We start from the raw sequence: 10,830 nt of genomic DNA, 5'->3' as shown, positions 1-10,830 counted from the left end.
CCAAGTGAGTGTGCCGCAGAAGCAAAACACTCAGCCTTTTAATGTCTTGTATAATTAAGGACCACTTTATTTTCTCTTTTTATTAATGACTTACCTTTAATGTTAGCCCGATGACACAGTTGTGTAATTTAATGTGAAATGTATTATTCAGCTAGCTGCCGCCTTACAGAAAGGTTTTGACAGGCTGTAATGGTTTTGGTTTCAGGACAATAAACCATCTTTTTTATAAATGCTGGGAAGAAACTTGAAGGAAGTGAGGTGGCTCTTTTAGTAGTTTGATGGGATTATTTTTTTTAAAAGAAAGTGTAACTGAAAAAAAAATACAGTAAAGAACCTATCATAGCAAAGGCAAATTGGTTGTTCAGTCCCCAATTCAGAGGAAGCATTTAGGCATATGCTTAACTCTCACTGGGGACTTGCCTCAATGAAGCTTATGCTCTCTTGACTAAAGACTGAGTTTAAGCAATTATTTACCCTTTGCATAGTGAAATTTGTAGAAAGAGATACAGCATCTTTTATTAAACCAGGATTTTGTAAGGCACATCAGCATGTCCTTAGTCTCATGAAATGCCAGTTGGAGTCAGATGAAAATTAGCAGTTGCTTTAAGTTTAACAAATTTACAAGTGTTCCCATGATTTTGTTGAACTGGGGGGCAGAAATATTAATAATTAAATGGGCTACATGAAGAGGTTTCCTGTGGGAGCAAACGATTTGATTCAGTGACCCAGAGCTAAATTCCATTTGCTGGAGCAAAAACATCTTATAGGGGAAAAAACGAGAGAAAGTTTGTTGCAGTCCTGTGCTTTATACTTTCTTCCAACTGATTGCAAACTTGGATTCTTTTTTTAGTGACATTTTCTTAGGAAACAGGGCCAGTGCTGTCAGTCTGTGGTGCTCAGTGACTTTGGAGCTGATGGCTGATTTCTTCCAAACTGGGTGGAGGTTTCGGAAGAAAGCTGGTTCCTGTAAGTTCTGCGAGATGAGGTTCCTGGACAAAGGCAAATGCCCAGACCCAGGTCAAGGTCTCCCATGGGAACCTCAACAGCAAGGCACCAGAGCATCTGCAGGGGCACAAGCCAGAGGGATACCCGAACCATGGTAAAACCCTGGTGGGAACTAGTGCTCCAGCCAAGGCACACACCCGGAGGCCATAGGTGTCCTTCATGCAGGGGCATGAGGGCTTTTCTTCCCTTCCTCCCTGCAAAAAGCAAGTAATTTGGAGGCAAGCACATAAAGGAGGGGAAGAGAGGTCTGCAGTGAAGACAGTGGTGTTTGCTCCCTGCCCTGCAGGTGATCCCAGCAGCCTTTCCAGGGTCTTTGGAGTCCTCCCATAGCTAGATACCAGGTACGGCGGGAAGCTGTGGAGAGGAGTTCGTCTCACGTCTTGTCTACATTAGGCAGCACTGATATGCTTAAATTATGATCTTGCAATTAAAAACTGTATTAAAATCTTCTGCTGGTTCTGGAGTGGGAAGCTGTAGTAAATCAGATAGCTACATGGAGACTCTTAGACAAGTTACGAATTATTCATAACCAATTATGTAAATTCCTCTGGAGCTGTAATAGTAAAAAACATCCCAGAGCCCTGTACAAAAAGTGGGTTGGTTTGGTTACCCCCAGAGAAGGAGAAGCACTATTATTGTTTAAGTCTAGTCTGTAAATGTGTTAATGGATCCACTCTGAAGTATCTGAGGGGAGAAAGAACAGACGCAACCTATTAACTGCCCATGTCCTAGTAATCATCGACTAAATTGACTTTTATTGTATCCAAAAGTAAGAAATCTTCTGGGATAAAAAACCTTTTGCTACTTGGCTGCTGATAATTGGAATCAACAACTCAAGGAATTAAGGAGGCTAGATCAGCTCCATGCTTTTAAAATGATTTGTAGCTGACGTATTGCCAGTTATGCACTCTATGGGCTAATCTCTAATTGTATTTTCATGTATGGTTCTGGACTGAGTGGGTGATTTATTTGACACACGGTTTGATCTACTCATCGCCAGCCCTTAATATACAGGATTTGCCATTCTAAACTGAGCTCTTTGTCCAACAAGTCCAATCCTCTGCCTTCGGTAGTGGCTAAAAACATGCTTTCACGCAAGCACCCTTTGCTGAAGCAGACAAACGGGCAGCAGGGTCACTCGTGGCTGAAAATGGTGATTGCAGGCATGGTTCCTTGTGGAACCAGGGCTGTTCTCACTGTTGACCTTTGGGACACCCCTGCTTGCTGCCTGACCTCTCTGTGTAAGCAATAGAGACCGGAGGCGCTTCCAAAGGCCGCTTCGGAGACACGAAGTTGTTGGCTTTGTCAACTGCTTGGGAGCCTCAAGGCAGAAGCCAACAGACAGTACGAAGACCCTCGTGTTTTGGGGAATCTGTGTGGTTTAGGCACTAGTTCAGAGGCCAGGAAACTGTTAGCTAGCTCTGCTTTGGGAGATATTGAATCAGTTACTCTATCTCTCTGAACTTGTTTCCACCCACTCCTCTTGCATAATTAGACTGCAAGCTCTTCAGGGCAGGGACCATCTTTTTATAATCTGTTTTGTGTAACACCTAGCACAATGGGGTGCCAGTCTCACCTGAGGCCTGCAGGCGCTGCTCTGTTAGAGATAATTAGTATTTTTTTTAGGCACCACTGCAGTACAAATAACCAGGGTGTTTTGTTGTTGTTGTTTATTCTTGGCCAAATAACGCTTGCAAGCTGAAGGCGCGCAGCAAGCAAAGGAATAGCAGATGCGCAGCCGACTTTGTGGCACAGGCAGCAGTGGCACAGGCTGGGTTTAGAGAAAAGCAAATACCCACGTGAGCTTGTGAAGGTGGAAGGACTCTGCAAACCTCTGCTTTATTCATAGCTCAGCCGCTGGTTCGCAAGTTGCTTTTAGCCAGCCACTTCGTTACCTTGCACCAAAGTTTCCTTTCTGTGAAAAGTGTAATCAATGACCAGCCCCTTTATAAAAAGGGCTTTGAGAGCTTTGGCTACAGACAATGAGTTTCAGCAGAAATAGTAAGAAATTAGGTACGGCAAATTCTGTTTAATTCTTCCTTACACTTGCGTTGATGAGAGGATGTTCTTACAGCACTTCTGTAACGTGTCATGCTCTGGATGGGCAAAGCAGGGAGAAACAACAGAAATCCAAGTGCCAGAGTGTGTGTGCGTTCATCTGACCAGCCATGGGTGCATACGCTCACGTGCGTGAGAAATGACTTTTTTTTTTTTTTAAATTCACAGAACTGTTCTTTGTTTCCTTAATCTCACCGTAGATGGTTTCCTCTTTGCATGCCCATTCTGTAATTCCCCCAGTAGACATCTGTCAGGAATACACAAAAACTAGCACAGCTTTGATGCAACAACAGAATCCTGGAAACTAATCAAGAAAAAAAAATTGCCCTTGTAAAACTGGGTCTGTAATTATTATGGGAGCCAAGATATCGAGATAATAAGGAGACAGCCCTAAATAACTTGGGGGAATTACAGAAGGTAATAATGTACTGCACCACTGCCAGACAGAGTTAGACAGACAGAGTGGCTATGGGTTTTGGCCTGGGTTCTGCATTGTGTTAGGGCTGCTCCGTGGCTGCCGACGGGAGGAAGGAGCGAGGAAGGGGCCGTGCAGCCCCCCTCCTCCGGCTGCGCCTCCCTGGGCGGCACTGGGGGCTCTGCCAGGCCTTTCTCCCCTCGCCCTGCAGCCTGGGGAGGCTTCAGCGCTGCTCTCACCTCAGAGCGAAAAGCGGCTGTGGCGTAGTGGCCTGAAACTGCTGGGATTTTGGGGATCAGCTTCTCCTTCAGGTCTCTGCTTGGCCATGACATCTTGTACCCATGAGGTGATCTGCTCTGTGCCAACAAACCTGCCTTGAATGCAGAAATCTCGGCAGTGTGCCCCCCCGCAGCGCGATACCAGCATGGTACCCAGCCATGCAAAATAGGCAAAGGGTTACCAAAAAAAAAAGGCAAAACTGTTGCTGTCTCTGAGGGAGGGAGTGTCAGCTCGGCTTTGCTGGTTATGGTAAACTGTTGTACACAAGCTCGTATCCTCAAACAGGAATCTCTGTGCCAGAAAGTCCATGTAGCCTTGGAAAACAGATGGTGTGGGAGCAAGCTAATCAGGAGTGGTTGCCCTGTTGCATTTGTGTGTTGCCAGAAGAGTCAAGCCAAGATCATGTTGCTTTCTTTTGCAGCCACCTTCAGCCGGGGCAGGAGCACCGGGGTAAATTAGCCTGCAGAGGAAATCTGCTGGGTGCTGCTGCAGCTAGCCTGTTTCCAGTACCAGAGCGAGCTTGTTGAAAGCTGGCACGGGCATCTCAACGCTGCGGTGTAGACATATCCTTTGGGTGTAATAACAATAGAAAGATGAGATATGTAGTTTTCAGAGGTTTTGGAGCAATAGGGTGTTAAGATAATACAGGCAATCAAGCTCAAAATATATCTGGTGGTGGTTTCTAACCCTACTGGTATTTCTCCTCAGGGTTCAGTGTGTTATAAGAGACCAAGGGCATATTTTAAAGTACGCAGAACCCACAAGCAGGAGTAAAGATTTCCAAGGATCTTAGCACTCGTTTAGACAAACAAAAATCGGGCTGTGGTACAAAGCTGCTCTGCAAACGGGGCTGAACTCATTTGGAAATTCAGCTTTTAAGTGCCGTCCATTTACTATTCAGCAAGACAAGATCTTTGCATCCTTTTCAGCAAAGCAAATGCTATTTAAAGACACAAATGCGCACTCACAGTATTAAACTTAATGTTTCTATTTTGCAAGGGTGTTCTAACTCCAGGACAGGGACATAGAGCTGTTATCCCTACAGGCTGACTTCAGTCCTCAAAACTGAATCTTAACAGCAACCTCTTCACTCTTCCACTTAATCTTGGAGATGCACTAAAATACTCTGTGCCTTCCTTAAATAGAAGAAAAAACACGAGTTTCAGACGTGTGAGCCCTGGAAATCCCAGTAAAACTGAAGAGTCTCCCTGTATAGCAGCACTTTCCAGGGACACTTATTACCTCTCCTCTAATGTCCTAGTACTCAGTAATTGTAGGAGCATAGCATGCTACTGCTAAGTGTTTTTAAATTAGGATTTTAAAACTTCTCCTGTGGCTACCCCTGTTGATTACGAATCTGTTTTTTTCCCTACGAAGACCCAGCGTTTTGGCTCCAGCACCCTCATCAGTTGTAATTACTGTGCCCTTTTACATGGAAAATGTGATCAACTTCAGCTTGTCTGAGCTGCTTCATCCATCTGCACCTGTGGCTATGGAGGGAACGGCTCATGCTGGAAATTCTGACTCTATCAGAACAGCAATTATTAATCCTAGGAACTACATTAAAAATATCTCCCTCTTTTATTAGTATTATTAAGAGAAGACTAATTCTTGATGACCTGCTAATCACTTGTCATGTTAATTCCAATGTAAAGTATAAAACCCCTTCTTTAGTTTGAATCAAAATCACGTGCTTTAAAGACGTAGGAATATAGTTCACAAATGAATGTGGTTGACTGAGGGGAAGTATGGCCAGGGTAAGTCCTTTCACTCCCTGCTCTCTTTGAGCCCTGTTAAATTCACAAAGAAAAATCACAATATGATATCCTTAGGCATTTTTTTATTTTCGTGGGCCTTGTGATTGTGCTTATTACAAACGGCCTTTGCAGCTCAAGAGTTCAAGGGGAGCTTGATGGGATGTTGTGTGGTACACAACTGACAAGAACATCACCTAGCTCTGATGATGTCCTGCGTCTTGCTGCAGCTCGCACCGGGGTTTGGATTCTACCGTGGCTTCAGTTTCAACAAAATCTTCTCTTGATTAGGCCAAGAGGAACAACTCTGAAGGTCTGCTCTTTTAAATGACTGTTTTGCCTGCTTATTTTGATACTTCAAATAAATTGAGGGTAAAAAGACAAAAGTTCACAGTCTCTATGCACAAACACAAGGAGGAAGAGAACAGGAACAGTCCCAGGCAAGCCCTTGGAAGACACTATATGTCTCCTCCTCCTCTGCAGCACGTGTCTCCCTGGCCTAAGACCCATGCTTAGATTAAACCTGGCCAAGGCGCTAGGATGTCCATGTGCAGTGGTCAGATCATGCACCAGCCTTGCTGGACCTTGTTTTGGTTCCCACTGCTCTGCCTGCATCTGTGCAGTTGTCCCAAAGCCCTGCAAAAACCCCGTGTTTACAAGCCTCAGAAATCCGCTTGCAGAGAGGAGAGGTGGGGCACAAATGCTCCTTTTGCAATAACAAGCTTGTCTTTCCACCGATGCTGCCTGGGTGGCACAGTAACCACAGGCTCTCATCATTAGCAACAATTGGTGGGTCCCAGATTTAGCTCTGTCACCACAAACCCTGTCTTTTGCTCGAGCGGTCTCCAGCTTTAGCAAGTGGCAACTCCCTTAATTATACATTTTTATCTCCTCCACCCCAGCTACTGTACTGAGGGCTGGGGGAAGGGAGGAATGAGCAAAAAGATGGAATCAAAGGGGGAAAGTTCATTTAAGTACCTGGGCTCAGGGAGCACTGCAGTCCATCTTACTGGCTACAGCATAACTCTGTTCTCTGAAGCAGGATTTTAGCATGAGCCCTGGCCAAACGATTTTTCCTTTCTGTTGTGGCTGCAGTTTAGGGCTGTATTTTGGGACTTCCCCCCCTCCTCCCCCCCCAGCCTTTTCTTCCAGCTCAGGAAAGCTTTTTGTGTGCCTCCCCTTCTCTGCCCTGGTTTGGGGTGAACCCAGCTTTGCCCTAAGCCCACCACCATCTCCTTGAGCATCCTCTTGCCTCGGTCGGGGGCTTTCCAGGTCCCTTGTTCTTCACTGCTCCTCTTTCTTTTTCCTTTGCTGCCCCCTACCCCCAGCCTTGCTCTGCTGCCTAGCACGTAAACCTGTAATTTGCTGCATAGGCATAAAATACTGTGAACTGCTGCACCTTTTGCACATGGATAGGTCAAAAAGAAGTGTAGCAATTTGCTTGAACATGTGCACGGGCAGTATTAATGCAGATCAGTTGCAAGAAATAACGTAATACAGATTTGCCAACGTATGTATTGCATAAATGCTGACAGGTGCTGACAGAAGTGTGTGCGTAAACATTTAATAGCACTGTTAATTCATAGCACAACAGTTGCTGTTGGCATGGTTTGGAATTTATTATATTTTGCTATTTATTCCTAGTCAGCTTGTTGTCCATCATCCTCCCAGATGGCATGTCTACCGCGATTCCTTCCTCCTAAAATTTGCATTATGCTTTTCCTGGGAGCAAGGCAGGATGGCTGATAGCTCAAGTTGTGCATGCAGACTCCAAAGCCTCCTTTCTTGTTCAATACAAGCCCACTTCATGTCTGTGAAGATTTCCCCTAATCTCTTTATATCTTAATTGCTCTCTGTGAATAGAGGGAAATAAATATTTAATTCCCTTATAGATGTGTTTCCCTTTTCTGTTTTTCTTTTCTAATCTACTCAGATTGCCGTGGTGAAAACCTGGCCCCACTGAAGGCGAAACCACCACTGATTTCAGTTCAACAAAGATTCACCTTAACTGACTCTGCCTAAAAGTTGGGTGTCTAGTCCAAGATAATCATCTAGGCTCCTTTTTTAGTCCCTGTCGAAAGATACTGGCACCTCCAGCATCAATTCACCCTGCCCATCTCAGATAGCTATCTTGGGATGGGATGAATAGCCCTCTGTAGGTGCCAATTTCTCTCTCCATTGACTACAGTGGAGGCCGCGAGTTTGAACTTTAACTTTTTAGGTGGCTGTTTTTCAGCTGAGAGTGACAGGGGTGACTTCTTGCAATGTGGTGTCACTCCCTGTCTCCTTGCCGGAGATGGGGGCTCCACTGGGATGTCGACATGCTGCAACATTGCAAATATTTATAATTGGATCAAAACTTGTGTGCGATTTCTGCCATGGCCTCAGGTGTTGCCCTGCAAACCACACTCAGGTGGCCTCGTATTGTGCCTTTCTCTGGCCACTTGCTGGCATCACTGCATTAATCCACGACAGATTTCAGAAGCAGCAAGAGGTGTATATATATACACTGAGCAGCATTTTGCTGGGTTTTGCCAAGGGAAAAACTGAACCATCGTGTGGGTTTCAGGTTTTGCTTTTCTCAAGTGGAAAAACTGGACACTATCGAATGACATGGACAGCTTTCCAAAAACATTTTATTTCCAGCAGTGAGTGAGAAAGGAGCGTTTTCGCTATTAATCTTTAAAGGGACACAGTAATCGGTCATGTTTCAGGTATGAGGGACAGTAAATGTCTGCCAGGGCGTCTTGGTGTGTGTCCGCTCCTGCTGGTCATCAGGTGCATGGGAGTTCTGAATGAGTATGTGTGATATCCTCTAAGATACATTCCTCATTGGTTTCCCCCAAAACTGGGGATGCTGGTTAGGAGGTACTGCTAACAACGACAGTCTCTGAGGAGGTAACTGCCTGATGGGATTCGTTCCTTTAATTTCACCATAAGCCCCATAGAAATTGCAGTGTGGCCTCCTGGTTGTGACGGGGGCGCTGCTGCCAGGCCAGGGTGGCCAGAGGTGCTGAACTATGGCCCTAAAAGCTGCTGGGATGTCCTGCTGACAAATGAGAGGGAGAGAAGTTTCTTGGCTTTAACAGAGTCGCCACATAGGAAAAGTCAACACGGAGAAGAAAATCGAACATTTGTTCCTCTGAATTGTGAAAATTATTTCCTCTGTGGGTGTAAATTGATGGGGGATATTCTGATTTATCAGGTAAGGATCTGGTCTAATGTGCAGTAAAAGCTTTAAGTTTTGGCTGTAACTCAGGGGTTAGTCCTTTAGGTAGTCACATAGGAGGTTTTGCAAGGGGATCAGAAGGTAGGACTCTTGGGAACCCCAGGAAAAATAAACATAACCCAAAAAGCTGTGAGAGATTGCGTGACAGCCTCTGGTGAATGAAAAGTGACTGAACACCAGGTTTTTCTCTTTCACAGCCATAAAAACCAGGCTAAGGAGGCTGTCCATTACATCTCTTCTATGGTATCACTCCCCGTGTTTGACATAGCTCACATGATCTACGAACTGAGGCCTGGTTTTGATTTAGCACTGTTTATTAACCTAACGGTGCTGACATTTTTTAGTGCAACATATAAAATCTAAGGCTTTTTCTTAAGCTGAGGAAATGAGGTTATGTGACATTGATCCAAAATGGAGGGGAGTATTTTAGGTTTCGCTTTCACAGACAAGGGAACGAAGACAAGGGAAACGCAGTCCTCCTCCTGTTCTCCCTGCCAAGTCCTCTGCAAATGGGGCAGAAACACCAGGTTTCAGTAAAGTCCAGCGCATGTTTAAAACCAGCTGCAGATGGTTTTTGATCATTTTGTCATGTGCGGGAAAGATTATAAGAATCAGTTTAAAATTTTAATCGAGGTAATAAGAAAATCAAAATAACAGGTCTGCTTGAGTTACTCAACTCATGTCCAGGTTTGAAAACTGATGGACACAAGTTTTCTGTGGCTATAGTGAAGGTACAAGACATTGTCCCCATTATATGACAAAGGAAACTGAGGCCAGAGGGTGTGGGAATGGTGAGTCTGATATTCTGGTGATTCAACGGGTAGAAAAGAGATTGGTCCTCCTCATTTTAGGACCCTATGGAATCCCACCAGTGCTAGAAATGTCAGTTAAGGATAACCGATTAAGGAAATCTAGAGCTTACTGGCACAAAACAGTGATCTGTAGACAGGCAATGACAGGCCATTAATAGACCTAGTAATATGGATTTGCATTAACTGTTTGGAGGTATTTTGTAAGCCCCTTGGCTGCATGTCAAATCACTAAGCTGGTACATTGTTCCAGCACTGGAGTTATGTTGGTGTGAGTCCAGAGTTGTTGTGGTTGTGCAATACTACCAAGTCCTTGCTTTTCTCCTGGTTACCTTTTGAATGGAGGTCCTTTCCTTGATTTTGATAACAGCTATTAAATTTGATTGCACCCACTCAACATTGCTGTGCTTCTCGGAAATAGGGCAGTGGTTGTGTAACTTCCATTCATCTGTCCGTACAGAGCAGTTAATTTCCATTATTGAGGTTTCCCAACATCACAACAGAGTTGCATTAATGTGGCTTATCTGTGATAACCAGTGCAAACTAGTGCAGGAAAATCCATGAACAGAGCCAGTCCTGTTTCATTCAGTCTGGTGACTGAACATTACACCATTATCCTCCACCAGCACCGCTGCAGGGTGTTGCTGCACCATCTCTCAGCTTCCTGCTCCTCCCCACACCGTTCCTCTCCTCTCTCTGTGCTGCGGTGCTCACTCTCTGCTTGGCTGCCCACTGGCTGTATTTTGATCCCTGTATCTGCTGGAGTTGCCTGTAACAAGTTACCACGATCAGTAACTCCGATACGAGCAAGCTGGGTTGTAATTCCACTGAGTTCCCTCTATTCCCACCATGACTGCGTGGTTGCCTGTTTTCTCCTGCAGCTGGCCCAGAAGCTCACTGGTGCATCTTTCCTTTCCCATCGCTCCATGAAGAAGGGCTGAAGGAGCTCACACGTTGCCCCGTGTAATCTTGCTGCTAGCTGACGTTTCTCCTCCTCCTCCTCTCATTTATCCCAAATCCCTTCCTTTTCACATCCCTTCATTTCCTCCTGCTCTTGGTTTTTAAGCCTTCTCTTATGTGACTTACTGTCTAGAACAGCTTCCCTCTGTACTTCTCTCCCCTTTCAAATCCTTCCTTAAACCACAGCCACTTCAGCAAGTCCTCCTTTTCAGAGGCAGTAATCCCCATTTATGCCGTAGCCCACAAACATTATCTGGTGTCATGTCAAGCATGTGTACAGCCTCGAAGGTAGTCTGGTGAGGTTTCTGAGAGAGCAGAGCT

The sequence above is a fragment of the Larus michahellis genome, chromosome 7 (genome assembly GCF_964199755.1).
Source record: "Larus michahellis chromosome 7, bLarMic1.1, whole genome shotgun sequence".
In the NCBI taxonomy this organism is placed as follows: domain Eukaryota; kingdom Metazoa; phylum Chordata; class Aves; order Charadriiformes; family Laridae; genus Larus; species Larus michahellis.
Note: the sequence above shows the minus strand (reverse complement) of the source record.